General features: G+C 40.5%; 1 protein-coding gene across 1 annotated transcript in view; it reads right to left on the bottom strand.

Moving 5' to 3' along the window:
- Positions 1-15,557, bottom strand: part of ptprn2 (protein tyrosine phosphatase receptor type N2) — a 110,426-nt gene that overhangs the window by 57,551 nt on the left and 37,318 nt on the right. The window lies entirely within an intron of this gene.

Genomic DNA, 15,557 nt, shown 5'->3' on the forward strand with positions numbered 1-15,557 from the left:
ACGTGTCCATTGTTAGCTGGTTAAAAGGAATGAAAACAGACTATATATTTTTAAACAAAGACACCATAAGCGTATTTTCTCAGTAGAATATTATTGTGAATCGTGGCACTGTATGTAAGTGTGTCTCGCCACAGGCTGCCTCACACTTCAAGTCCAATTACCTGTGTTAAGGCCACATGTGAGACGGGGGATTACAGCACATTATTGGAACACAAACAACAGTCTCCCTGCCCAGCAACCTGCAGGCGCCACAGCGACGGCAGTTGGGGAGGTGTGAGAGGTGTTACATTAGCACCTGTACTCGCCGACTGTGGGCTTCTGACCTTTCACCACCGACCCATACACTGCTCCAAAACACTTCCTCTGTCTTCTCTCCAAGCATCTTGTCTACCTCTCCAGTTCTCATGTTCTAGAAATTGGATTTTAGGAGGAGGGCAAAAATAATGTTATTTCTGATTTTGTAACTTCTGTTTGCCCATCTACCAGGAGGTTGCAAGTTCTCCGGTGTCAGACAGGAAGGGCATAAAATCACTGTAATGTGATGGGTTGGCTATGGCAATCGATAATTAAAATGGGAGTAGATGATAAATGATCTCATTACACGTGCACTTAACTTTTTCTGAGGGTCTGCCACAGGCTCATCTCCATTGAGATTTCTTTGTCTGGAATATTTCACAGTATTGCTTTAAACGTTTGTTTGATGCATTTCATTCAATCACAGTTGTTTATTTTGCTGAAGAAATTACTTAGAAAATATGCTTTGTAACTGTTTCTCCTCACCACAGTTTTAACCTGTGACTTCTCCTTATGGTGTCACTTGCATTTATGTAAATAAGTTTAATGCCATACTGTGGAACATTTCAAAGCAAGAACATCTCCACAAACAAGAGAAATTAAGTAGTGCACTCTTATTTTTATGTAAATATAAAGCAATTTTATTAAAGCAACTTGCCAAAAATGCAGATTAAATAAACATGAATTGAAAGAGAAAGCAAATGACTTGGATACATTTGTATAAGTTTATATGCAGGAAAAGTGTATATATTGTTTTGTTGTACAAAAATTGCCATCATTGGTTGAGTAGTGGCGCTTTAAACCTTAACAGTGCTCCCTTTTGAATCTATGCTAATGCCGGTATTTATACATTCTGGATTCCCTCTCTGAGAAATGGCAGAAATATTGCATTGTGTCATCCGAGTCAATCTGAGGTGGATATTGAAGTGAAATTGAAAACGGGTGTCCCTTAAAGAGAGAGGCTGGAGATAGGACGGAGTTATCTTCTTCTGCGGAGAGCCTGGAGAGACACAGCACTCCTCTGTAGCCGTCCAGCCCAGAGCTACCAGGCCACTGACCCATGACAGTCAGCCCATATCGATTTAAAAAGAGCCACAAGACAGCCATGGAGAGGGGAGGGAGGGGCGCAGAGACCAGCCAGCAATATCCCTCTTAAACTTATCCATAATTCATTGTCTTTCTTCTCCTCTTTTAGATGGAAGCCCAACAGGGGAATGTTCATTTTTAAGGGGGATTAGCAACGACCTATTTTGAAATGCACCCTAGTGTTCTTCATTTCCCACACACTTACAATATTCAAAGTCCTGCAGTCTGCGCCATTCTATTAGAGATGTTATTCCCAGCGAAATGAACGCACAATGAGCTAAATCCATCACTGCAGGTCCTATGCTCGTAATGTAAAAATAATAAACATTAGACATTATGTACACTTTCTGTTTGCCAAAAAGCTATTATTGGGAGTGAAGCGTCTGTAAATGCGCTACAATGACTGATGAGGAAAACAACTTTGCGTTCATCTCTTGAATGTAAATGCTGCAAAAGAGATTTACTCTCCCCCCAAAAAACATTTTTATCCAAATGCTCAAACTCTTCTCTGTCAAACTTTCCCCGCCAAACTGCAGTCTACTCCATCGACTAATGACAGCAGTGGAATACAGTATGATCCCTAAATAAGTCATAATCCTAGGCCAAAGTGCTACTGGGTTGGTGTCGTGTTGCAATATAGATATCCACCTGCGGAGTTCAGTCAGTCTTACATCTCTGCAGCCAACAGGGGGCTCATGCGTTTTGTATGACAAGACCCTGTAAACACAGCTGTGGTGTGGGCACGGCTCTGCATCTGTGCCCCCTCTGCTCTCCATGGAGACAGGGACGTGATGTACAAGGATGTGCCGGGCTAGAAGGGCTCCGCTCCAAATCAAAAACATGTCAGGTATTGCCTGTGTCGCAGGCTCAAAGTTGTTCTCTTGTACATGCATGTTCTGCTAATGTGGTAGGTTATTATGCAGTCATAATCAGCAGTTCAGATTTAATAGTAGTAGTGAAGGCAAAAGCTATAGAGTTATTAGTCATTGTGAATAGGAAGTCCATTGGAAGGAACTGATTATACCAAAGCTGCAATTATTTGGAAAGTTACAAGATGGCACCTTGTTGGGGAATTGGGTCTATATATAAGTGGAAAAGCTTTGCATCAGTATGCTTCTGCAACTGTTCGGTAGAATTAAATATTTTAAACAAATCCTTTGAAAATCAGTTTATCACACAAACATGTACACATGAGTGTGATCTTATTTCTAACCAGAATCGAGTCATATAAGAAATGTATGTAAATGCCAATTATTCATTTTGTGATCTAAAGGGGTCATATTGTGTCAAATCAAATCCCATTTTTTGCAGACATGTAGGGGTCATGTTGTGTATCCATCTTTCAATAATAAAACAGGTAAAAGAAAATATACTACTAGCTATGATGAAATGTTTCTGTAGTTTTGAACAGGAAGTCATTTGTCCCATTTCTATTATAAAGCAGTTTTAGATCAATTTTGTGGCTTCCAATGAACAAAAAGTAAAATAATGATAGTTATGTTTGCTTTGTTAAGTACTAGAAAAAAGCAAAATATATTTAACTATTACAATTCATTTCCTGTTTTAAAATCAATGTCCTAAGAAAAAAGTGCCCTGCTGAGATAAAGGTTCAATTAGCTTCTCAGTGTGCACCACAACAACAGACACAGAGCATATGCAGAAGAAGCCAGTGATTAGTCATAGCCACGACTTGCCTTAATCAGTGCTCAAACTCACTGCTTGGACAACACTATATGCATCACAGGTAAAGAAGGGCAAAAGTCCATCCCACGCACCTGACGCACACCCATATATGGACAGCGAGCTACAAAGGAAGTGAAAATTGAACATCTGTCTTTTTTTTTTTCAAGAGCTGTGCCAAAGAAAGCTGGAGCTGCACCTGGACATGAATTATAGAAAGCTACTTGAAGAGCCATATGAAGAGAGGGAAGAAAGAGTGAATGGAAATGAGGAAGTTCAAGACCCCCGACAGAAGACATCACCAGGGGGTACCATCGCGTCAATAATCAATTCACAGCCAATACTGCTGGAACATACAAACTAGAACAGCATTCAAAATTATATGCAAAATACAATATAACGTAAAAACTGGACAGCTTATTGTGCATATTGCAAAATGCCCCTAAAACTCCACAATGTTTGAGACTGTATTCTCTCTGAAAAAATATAATTATACTCAAAGAGGAACTACAAAAGCAAATAGGGCTTTGAAGATGGAAAGCCCAAAATGTCACAAACCCGCTTTGAAGCTCACTGGCTCTCTTTGTTTCTCTACACTTGTGGCTTACAGAACCACTGTCAGAATGCGCTGCATTTAGGGGCCAATTTACTATGGCTACACCATTATGAAGGGAAAAACATGGCCGCTCAAACACATGCGTACGAGCCCAGGTAGTAGAGAGCACAGATGCAAAAGCAACAGCACACCTGGAGAGGGCACATCGCGCACAGAATGTATGGACACGGCTCTTTGTTTTGAGTCTGGCCCTCAGTGGTGTTCAGTGTCATCCAGAACTGCTTTGATATGCACATGCTCTTTTGTTAGTCCATTAACGACATGTGCAGCAGGAAAACACAATGCAGCTCATTCAGAATACTTATCTTTGTATTCCAATGTGTCCAGTGTACATTTATAGGGGCTACAAATAATGTATAGGAGTTAGACAAACTGAAAAGACAATGAAATACAAGTCCCCGCTAATGTGTTTACATGCAACATAGCATCTTCAATAAGAAAATGACAATGTTATACAATATATCTCACTATGGAAAAACTAGTTCACTATAGGATGCTCTTTAAATTTCTTTGGAGATGAGAGATTTCAATATGACATGCATTATTATTTTAGTTATAAGTGAGAGACTAACAACAACTAAATAAGAGAGCAAACTGTGGTTAGAGCCTCATCCACAAACCCAAATGTCAGACCTGAGTATAGTGTCGTGTTCATGGGCAAGACACTTCGCCCAACTTGCCTGTATGAACATGGTGTGTGAGTGATTGATGGTGGGGATGATGGTGCAAATGATGCTGCAGAACTAGCTCCACAAACTTGAAATGAATAATGTAAGATATAGTGATTTCAAGTGTTTGTAATAGCATTTTATTATCATGTCATGTCAACAGTTAATATTTTCTTATATATTTTTTGCATTTTTTACATACTTGCTGATGTTTTACATTTCATTTAATCTCAAAGCTACAGAATGGCATTTAGTCAGAGGGTGATGGGATGTTGCTCATATTAAAAGTAACAACTAAAACATAGCTTATGTGTATATTAAGGTGAAAGGTTTTCAATAGAGACTGTGACACAGTTGCACTTTGTTCCACATATTATTCATCTCAAACTTCCTATTAAAGCCATTTGAACTATAACTTTATTTAAAAAATACTTGTGGAAGCTTATTTTAACAGTGCCAGTGTAGGTGGGAATATAACTCTGAAGGTTAAGACCTGTGTTTAAATTTGGCCCCATTACGAGATGGCTAATTTGTCCTCTACATAGTTATTACGGCAAGTGTAGATGGGGCTGACATCATAACCTTTTTTTTTTTTTACAAAACACATTAATGACAGACATACTGGAGGATTTTAGTGAGGGAAAAATGTTCAAATTTGTGTTTATCAGTTTATGAGTCATTATGGGAGATGGCAGGAAGCACATTTGCATAGCTGTATGTGCCGCTTCATAAAGTAGCAGCCATCGAGTGCACAAACAGCCACATAACAAACAAAATGTACAAGGAGCTGCTGTTCCAGACATGAGGGCCATCAGAGCATGGCCTCTCACGTGGAGCACTGCATGATGGGAGGTGAAGGGGCGGGTGAGGAGGAGGAGGTGGGGATGAGAAAGAGCTCGAGAGGAAGTTGGATTTTCTGCTCAACATGGTGCTTAAACCTGTAGCCGCAAACAAGCATTCAGCATGTCTGTGGTCAGAGCTGTGCTGCTTTCAAAGACAAAACCTCAGTGGGAACAAAGAGTGTCCACAGGGGGCTGCCGGACCTGGACCTGAATGGAATCGTGACAAGGCTGTGAAGGAAATATTGACAGATGAAATATATTGTAATAATATGACTTATACAAAGTTATACAAGAACAAGAATCCCAATTGTATACTGCATATTAAAGGCACACTGTACTTTTTCTGCCTGATTGTCTCCATGGAGATATTAATGCTTTGCATGTATTCAACAACAGGTGTTTTATTGCTAGAAAATACCTTGAAAACTTAAATACTTGCTTAATCTCCACATATCTAACATGTAATTTGACCTGGTTGTCTCCATGGAGATGACAAGCTTAATTCAGGGGTGCTATTGAAATATATATACATATATATATATACACACATATATATATATATATATACACACACACACACACATACACACATATATACATATATATATATATGTGTGTGTGTGTGTGTGTGTGTGTGTGTGTGCATATGTATATGTATATGTATAGTTAAATATAACACAGATTTGACTGAGGCATGTTTAATAAGGCTTGATCTGTATCACATCACAATGTTTTTATTGAGGTTATGATATTATATTTCATATTTACATTTGTCATAAAAAGTACGACCCACAATCCTTAAGGCCAATTCACGCAGTGCAGCTCCGGTCCAGTGGCTGCAAGTCCTCTGTATATACTGAGTATTGAGAAGCGCTCTAACCTCATGCCATGCTGTCTGGAGGTGCCGCAGAGCTTCAAATTAGTTTGGTTGGATTCTATTTTTGCAGGATACCGGAGCCCACCGCAGACTTTTCCCTTAATAAATGAATAGCTGTCTTACGTGGTCTTGCTCGTGCAGCCTTCAAAGGTGGTGACTGCACAGCACAGCTCCAGTCCTAGTGTCACACCCATAGAATATATAAAAAAAGTGGACTAGGCGAGTGTGATGTCACCCATAGCATCAAATGAAGTTACAATGGAGAATTTGGAGCCAGGGTCTACGTTATGAATTGATTTGAATATGATTTTTTGACAACAATAATAAAAAAATTGCAAAAAAACCCCAAAACATAAAAAACTGGATAATCTAGAGCAGGTTAACACGAACATTTTAAGACCATGACAAGGCTCCCAGCAGCAGTCACAGACAGAGGGATGGCAATATTCCGTTAGCAATGTCCATTTATATATACCGTCGATGGTCACAGTAAGATCAGTCTGACACTGGAGCTGGAGCTGGACCGGATGCAGTTTGAGTGAGGTGAGATTGCCAACAACTATTGCTTTTGTCCCTGAGCCATAGTTTGACACCCCTGGCTTTTATGCTATATTGTCGAACATTCCATAGCAAAGCAATAATGTATCCATTGGAAAAGTACGGTAGCGGACCCTCCATCAGAAAAGACTGTGCACCTTTAACAGTTGTAGATATTTGCAGCAATCCTGTATCTTCAAATGAGATTATGGTTAGTTCAGAGGTCAGACACACCAATATCGTCTGTGCTGCCAGCCAGGTGCACATAATTACATTATGGTTCACTATGAATATGCAAACATGATATTAATTAGCAGGGGTGTGAATCATTTATGGCCCTGTGATACAAATAGCCTTCACCTGTCACTGGGTTTTACATTTTAATTGCTGTGTACTGCAGCTTAATCAATTTAATATCTGGAGTCTTCATCATTACAAATCAAAATTCAACAATTGCATTATGTCCTATGCCCTTCACTAAAAACTAAGCAGCGATCATTAACATTACAGCCACAAGTGGAGACACCCGAGGGTCTTCTCAGAGCTATTGCACTTACTTCTGCTTGAATAACTCATCGCATGCTCCACTATTTCTACTGTCTATATTTATACAGACTAGAGAGCATATCACATATACCCATGACCCCATATGCATATTACTGCAGAGGGTTGTATGTATGTGGGGTCTTTTGATCAAGGTATAATTGTGATTGGGGCTTTCATAAAAATTAAATAATGACTATGATGAGAAACTGAACTTCTTTTCAGTATTTAACATTTTTAATCAAAGTTTCAAGGAAAAAATATGACTAAGTGCTAATCTTTTGAATTCCTAACTTGGACTGGCTGGTGTAATCTGAGAAGCATCCAGAATCCTTGAAGCAACTCTTTAAATGATTTTGTTGGGCAAATAATACCTTTGCATCATGCATTGACACATTCACATTAAACATATTTCCATATTTGGTCCAGTCCTCTCATTCCAGAGCTCTCTTTCGGATCAAATAATGCATATTCAATTTGTGTTTACGAAGTCGGGCCTCGGCGGGTGTCTGAGAAAGGTTGCTCCGTTGTTCCAATTTGCGTTGTGTTTCACCCCCTACTCATTAATCTCCTTCCATTCGCTGATAGCTTGGTTTCGTCCACTAGAAATCGCTTTCAATTATTCATGCCTATTTTCCACAAATACCTTGGAGATGGAATTAGCAAACAAACAATGGCAGGCGACACTAATCCTGGTCTACAGCAGAGATCCCGTAATGCACTGGAGATCTGGCCGGCTGTTGACAGGCACCTGTTACTGTCTTCAGCTGCGTTGCAATGGCAGTGTTGACACAGTAAATATGTTTACAGGAGCGCCGGAGCCCTGACCCAACACTAAGGTGCAGAGATAAAGCTGAGGAGAGAGGGGAGGAATCAGCAGGAGCAGAGGAGCATGGAGAGAGGGCACCCCGGCTGAGGAAGACAAGGATAAACAGGATAAAGAGGAGTTGAAGACACTGCCTCGCTCATTGGATGAAACATTGGGAGCTGTGAATCGCTTCCTCGCCTTTGTGAGAGGGCACAAAGTGTCAGCCGCTGATGAAAGCTCGCTCTCTGGGCCAGGGACAAGGAGAGATGATTTACACAAGGGCTGATTGAACCTTTTAAATAAGCGTCTCTGACAATTTCACATGTTTTTTCCCTTCCATTCCTTGCGGCAGAAGCTGTAAAAAATCTCAATGGGGATAAAACACCGTGACCTTGGAATTAAAACGGCATGATTTTCTGCTGTAGTGAAAAGTTTCCAACAAAAACAAACCCGCTGAAAAATGCTGTGACTCATAGGACTATGGTTATCGCAGAGCCTGCAGCGACACGCACACAACCAGTAAATAAATTGTACTTTTACCTAGAGACAGAAAAGGGTTTGAGAGATCAACATGAGACGCACAAGAGTGAGATGTGCCACACTGAATAAGCATCAGCAGTGCTTCTGAAATGCCTGTGTGTATATGTATATGTATATGCATGCATGCCCTGTAGCAGAAGGGTGGATGATGCAAGGCAGGCTGTCAGGATACTACTGAGTCTCTGAGAAGATAGTGAGACGAGAGATTTAGGCGACTATGCTCTCTCTCTCTCATACACACACATACACACACACACACAGAGCAAAGCCAGGGGCAATGGAGAAGAGACCGAGGAAGACTTTGATCACCGAACTGAGCACATTCAAGCACTCAACCAGAGAGGGCAGTCAGTGATGAGGAGAAGAGAGCCCAGGCAAAGGGGGGCAGCAGGTGGGGGTTGGGTTGGACAAGAATCGGGCTTGTTTTCCGACCTCTACGTCCAATGATACAGATGTTAAGGCCAGACAATCGCAGATACCCCAACAATCCACAAGGCACAACAAAACTAATTTTATTTCAACTGTATGAACACAGTGTGGACAAGATGAAAACTGTAGCAGAAAATGCAATTTGCACTTTCCTCAACTCCTCCAGAGGGTTGAGTCAGTCTTCAAAGATTAACTCACAACCTGTGCAGTAAAAGTTACTGCAACTACTACAAGTACACCTGAGAAGAGGGACTACAAGGAACTAGTACTATAACCATTTTTACCCAATTGTACACACATTTTTACTGTTAATACACATATACTAACACCTACTATTTACTGCTTAGATAAGTTAAAGATACACTATGTAACGTTGCTGGTAGAAGGTCTGTCACTTGCTTGTCTCCATGGAAATGCTATTGCTTATTTGCTTTGTCTGGAATGTTCACAGTATGCATTAAACAGTTACAGGTCTGATCTGTGGAGAGGGGGCCCCGCTTACAGTAAAAATGCATATTTACTCTGTATTTTTGGTAACAAAAAGCAAGCAAGGTTATTCAATAAATGCAAATGGATACATTTGATGCTATACTGTGGAACATCTTCATGAAGACAAGCAGGTGGCAGACCCTCCACCATAAAATGTAGCCACCATACCATGGCAACACCCAACTAAATGTAATATTGTAGTAAAAATACTAGTATATGGGTAACACACAGCAAACAAAATACACCAAACAATACTCTGGGATGAATATAAAACCAAAATGTCATTCCATATATTTACCATTTCTAGGAACACACCTGTATCCTGTCGTGGCATATATTCCCTATGCAAACAGACAGTGCCCTCCAAAAAAGGACAGGAAGCTATAGCCCCATACCTCCATGCGTGAGATGCAGGTGGATAAAGCATTGTGCTGTTTGCAAAAGAGAGCAGGTAATTATCGCTGGCATTTTGACAAGTGTTTGCTAGAGTGAAGGTCAACTCTGTCTGCGTGGGAGATCTATGCTAATCTGCTCAGCTGGAAAAGACTCGCACTCACCACTCAAATGGTTGCTAGCACCATTATGCAGCCCGTGTGCTTATGTTTTCACTTTAAGGCTGCCTCCATGAGTGTGTGCCTCCGAGCAGATCTGAAAGAAGAGCAGGGCCTTCCAACAGAGAGCGGAGAAGAGACAGACAGGCAGAGGGATTCAAGCGGACAGACAAACCCAATAGATACGTGTTATATTTAGGCTTTTCTTTTACTACAAAACAATAGACAAGTGTGGGTGGACTGAAAGCTCTGCCCCGTTTCTACCACGAGGCAAAGCGCACCTATAGATGTGGTCTTATTGTCAAAAGGGCTGTAAAGATCCTAAAATAAGCGTACCTCATATTGTACTTGAAGCAAACTTTATTGGGGCACTATCTAAGAACAGTTACCAAGATTTGGTACTCAACATTGCAGATTCTGAACTGGGTTAGCTTCTATCTAGTAAAATATAAAATTCATAAAGAAATCCTATACCTGTGCTATCCTACTTTCAAAACACCTAAAATATGTTAAAGATTTGTTTAATAGATTTGTCAAAAAATGTCTTACAATTGTTTATACAAAACAATAAATGAAAGCATTCTACACTAAAGTGACCTTGTTCTGTCCTGCTCGCTGAAAACTAGGCCTATGCTAGACTAAAAGGAGACTTTCTGAAGAAGCTCTGCTTGTGTCAAACTCAAAGTTGAGTGAAGTTTCTCACAGAGCTGCTGCTTGTCTGATGTCTCTGGGCTGTCATGAGCCCAGCTCACAGACAGAGGCAGAACAGTGGAGCAGACAATGTCCATGTCCACGTCTGGGTGCGTCTCCCTGGGGTGACAGCCGTGTGTCAGGGTCTCTGCTCTCTGCTCCAGATGGCCCAGCCACTTGCTCTTGGGGTCCCCAGGCTCCCAGCACTCATTGACCGGGGCTGCGGTTCTCACGGCCTGGGGGCCTATGCTCTGGCCTCTGGGGCCTCTGGGGTCGCCCAGCCATGACAGCAGAGACAATAGCAGTGTCCTGGTCCTGCCCACCTCTCCCACTCAAAGATCTGCTCCACACTGCTGCTGGCCAGGACATCCTCCAGTTGGTAAATACTGCTCCAGTCACATGACTACACAACAAGTTATGTTAACCACTGGAAAACATCTGGCACAAGGTCAAAGTACACTGAGATGGCAGCAAACAGATGGGGTATTGGGAAAAACACATCTGTATCAATGAGCAGTGACTGAAGAAGATTTGAAAAGACATGACAGGACACCAGTGAAGATGTTCCACCAAGACAAACGTGCATGTTAAGTGGAGAGAGGAAGGGGATCAAATCCATCATCATCTACAAAATGCTGCTTTACAGTCAACAAAAGCATTTCTGGCAGATCCAATTTCCACTACTGAAGGTGATTTACATGTTTAGAAATTATACAGAGATGGGAAGGAAGCGCAGAAGCAAAAAGTACAGTTCTAAACAAGACATTTCTGCATTGGTTTTAACAGCTTGGCTGCCACTTCATCAAATATTGAATAAATCATTTTCTTGGCACAGTAAGAACACAGCTGCAAAAAAAGAATGTCTCACAAAAGTAGACACACAGACACACACAGACACAACAGCCAGAATGCCTTGTAGTTTTGATAAAGCAGCAGCTTTCTCTTTTGTTTTGCAGCCGAGCAGGGATTAGGCAGTGCAGGTCTTTGTCCTGCGGTTTTCCAGTTGAGCAGAACACAAGAGCCTCTACCTCCACTAATACAGTCAGACCTCCCAGCAGGCCTTTCAGCTCACAGCCGCTAAGAACCTGCTGCCCAAAAGATGCTTTTCAATGAGTTATCAAATCTCCTCTATACTGTCCATGCCTTTCAAGCCAGTCTCTTTGTCTGTTCTTTTCAATGGGGCATTGAACACATCAAATAGAACTGATGGGCAGATAGATGGACGGCCGAATGTAGCGCTGCCATATTAACTTCTCTCACAGTGTACAGTTAAGGTAATGCCAGCTAACGTCTATGCCCCAGTTCAGGGAAGAGTTCAGGGAAGATGCATATTTTGAAAAGCAGACTGCCATGAGTTCACCAGTCTAAATCTCATCTGAGATACAGTACATCTACTCAAACACATTTTTGTAGCCTTGAGCTCAAGAGTGAATTTTATGTTTTGCTCGAGTAACACAAGGCTCCAGACACTGAAAAATGCAGCAGCAACAAGGCAACAACACACATGGGCAATAACACAGGCACTCACAATACTGGGACAGCAATAAATGCTAGAGGAAGTGGATGTCATGTGTGGTATGTTATAATACAAGAGGTAATTACTGCCATGTTCAAAAGATTCAAGGATATTGTGAATGTTTCTATGGCCCCGTTCAGGGTTTGCTGGACAGGAAAACACAGCAGTCATGCAATAATTAATCAGCATTTTTGGTGAAGAAAGTCAGACTGCGTGGATAAGATGTAATAGTTTATTTTTTTAGTGATAAGTGACTCCAAAAATACATGTAAGAGGTCATGCTATCTCTACCAAGAATGTGAATACAGGGCACACATTCTCATGGGTAATGTAAGGCCCATACAATTGCAAATATTAAGACAATATTAAGACTACAGCATAAAATGCACCTGCAGTATACTAGCTTAAAATTGAGTCAATGTATAATAGTGTGAATATACATAATACCTAACTGATGGTACACAGTCTGTTCTCCAGGTTTAGTTCATGTGCTGTAATAGATGCAGCTTGGCTACTGGGAACAATGTTCAATGGGGAGTTTTGATGAGTTCATTAGGAGGCCACGTCATTTATGCACAGTCACATAGAGGTCAAGGGTCAGCCAGGATTACCCAGGTGGCCACTGCATGAGGGCGTCAGCTCCATTTTCAAATAGCACTTAAACCACGCTCTGGGTTTGGCACCTCATAACCACTGTGAAACCAGCATGCTGTTGTCATGTTGTGCGCAATGTAATGTCATGCAGATATGGAGATGGGGCTGGAGATGTGTGAGGAGAAAATCTGAAGCATTCATTTGTAAAGAAAAGGTTCCGTCCACTTCACAGCAGGGTGCAAAGAGGAGATCAAGCTCCATCCTGGTTTCATGGGAGGTCATGGAGGGTCCACGGTGCTCCTAAGACGAGGGATTTAACCACTTCACTCTTTCTGAGCATCATTTACTACGTTTCTATACAAAGAGGTCTGACATGGGCTTTGTGGAAATAATGAGGCCTGTACATCTAAACTCACAAGTGCCTCACATGAGAAAAAGTATACAAAAGCTATTCTCTATACTCTCTACTATAGCTATAAGTATACATACACCAGCTACTGTTGCTACTACTCCAAATTCTACTTTCTGTGACCTCCCACTACTAAGGCTACAAAGATACATTTATTTCATTTCCAACAACTTCCTGCGGTGAAAGTACTCCTGGTGGTATTGCCTAGAACTACTTCCATGTTTTTGTTCCATTTGCTATTACTAGGCAAGCACTCTCTGCAAGGTCAACAACAATTCCCATTTAAACACTTTTTTGTCTGTGGTTTACAAATAGCTTCAGTAAGGTGTATTTTTCCTAAAAGCCTGGTTTACCTGCCCTTGAGTGTGTTTAGCTCCTTTCCAGTTGTGCCGAGAGGTTTGAAAGCTGCTGTGTATAGGGCCAATCACCATTCTAGTGGGTTGTGTGTTCATAATTCATCAGCATGGGTCAGCCTGGTGATGGTGTTGACTTAACATTTGCTCTGACATTTGGGGCCAGTCCACGCCTGTCATTAGCCCCCACCACATGCCCTCTCATCAAAGTCCGTCACCGCACAAGTGAAGAATGACTCAAAGTAGGAAAGAGGCCTCCGTACACTTATGTTAATATGGGCCCCCTTTGCTCATTTATTTAACACAACTTTATTTAGTACAAAGTGATGAATGGCTTAAAGGGCCCACATCATGGTGTTTCCTAATCTATGTTATAATGTTGTTTCCTCATCACAAACATGCCTGGAGTTTTGTTTGGTTTGGTTTCATTCACACATGTTTAATACACAAACCCTGCTTCCGTTTGTACTCTCAAACGGAAAACACTCTTCCACCTTATAATGTCATGTGGCACTACAGGAAATACTCCACTTTATTTTAAAAAATCATACACCTTCACTAGAATAATTTGGGTGATTTCAGCCTTGGAATTGCCCATCTCTGATAAATAAAAGGTAAAAGGTAGGTGTTAACTTGAAAATTACCACTACATGTCATCACAAGGTGGAACAGAGCATTTTGAGTTTTGGAGATGGAGACTGAAAAACAAACCAGGGTTATTCAAACATATGAATGGAATGAAACAAAACACAACCCCGGGTTGTTTTTGAGGAGGTAACAGCATTATAACATTGCTTAAAGTATACAAGAGTCAATTTTGTCCAATACAGGACCTTTAAACTTGTGACAAATTGATAGTATAAAGCATCCATATGTTATTCTTATATTTGAAGGGGGCACAAATTTGCACCTGTCTCATATCTCCAGCCACAGCCCTGTATTTACTTTGTTTGTTTGGAAAAATTACATTGAGTGATATGTATAGGGTTAGATTTGTTGCAATGTTTTTTGGGTTTATTTTTTGTTAATAAAAACACCATACTCCACCGCTACTGTGAAGTGCTGCAATAAGAGGCAGGCAGCAAGGCCCAGTGTTGTGAATTTGATAACTTCAGATTGAAGCAGAGTTAGGAGGGCAGAAGAAGGTCGATTCTGCAGTTTTGGACTGGAAGACAAAGTACCTGTTAAGGTTCTATGTATGTGATACTGATTTATTGTCATTAAAAAACAAACAAATGTACACAGCGTTTTCTTTGAGGAACACCAATAGATAATTATCAGCTTACTCTGTAGTGGTCATATAATAGTTTAGTGATCCACTAGACTAACCAACATTTACTTAAGTACTGAAACCAAACCAAACAAAAAAGGGTACTGTTTCTACCTACCGGTATTTAGAATTAAGTAAATTTGGAAATGAATGCATAAAAAACACTTGAACGGAAGTTCAAGTTAGAGTTGTCGTGATAATTATTGTATTTACTTATTGTTTATTATATGATAGCTGCGTGTATATTTTTGTTGCAGTAGTGGGGAGGTTACTGTTATTTTTTTATGTAATACAGTAAGGTTTGAGCTGTAGAGGAATGAAAAAGTAACATCTAAATCTAATAATTGATTCTTTCTGGTATTTATTTGTTGTGGCTCATGCTTTTTAATAAATGATTTACCGGAATTATTCTGATTCATTTTTTATGGTATCACAGGTATAGAGTAGTTTAGTTAGGTAGGTAGTTAGTTCAATATTATTGTTTATCGAGATATTTTTCTGTGGCAATATATCGTGCTTTAAAATTTGTTATTGTGACAGGCCTGCAGACAAAATGTATGTTTAAATTACTAGTTGTGGGCCAATTTACTGGACAATCAAACAGTATCACCAATCTCAAACCTGTATTAAACTACAATCTATCAGACATTATCATTCACCACTTCCCAAAAAAAAAAAAACAACCAACTCCAAAAAAATGACAAAATCTGAAACAGCGATGACACATTCCAGCCAATAACACCGGCGCCATCTTGGTTCCAGTGT

Source organism: Boleophthalmus pectinirostris, unplaced genomic scaffold (assembly GCF_026225935.1).
Source record: "Boleophthalmus pectinirostris isolate CB_2022bp ecotype Guang Dong unplaced genomic scaffold, ASM2622593v1 HiC_scaffold_15, whole genome shotgun sequence".
NCBI lineage: Eukaryota > Metazoa > Chordata > Actinopteri > Gobiiformes > Gobiidae > Boleophthalmus > Boleophthalmus pectinirostris.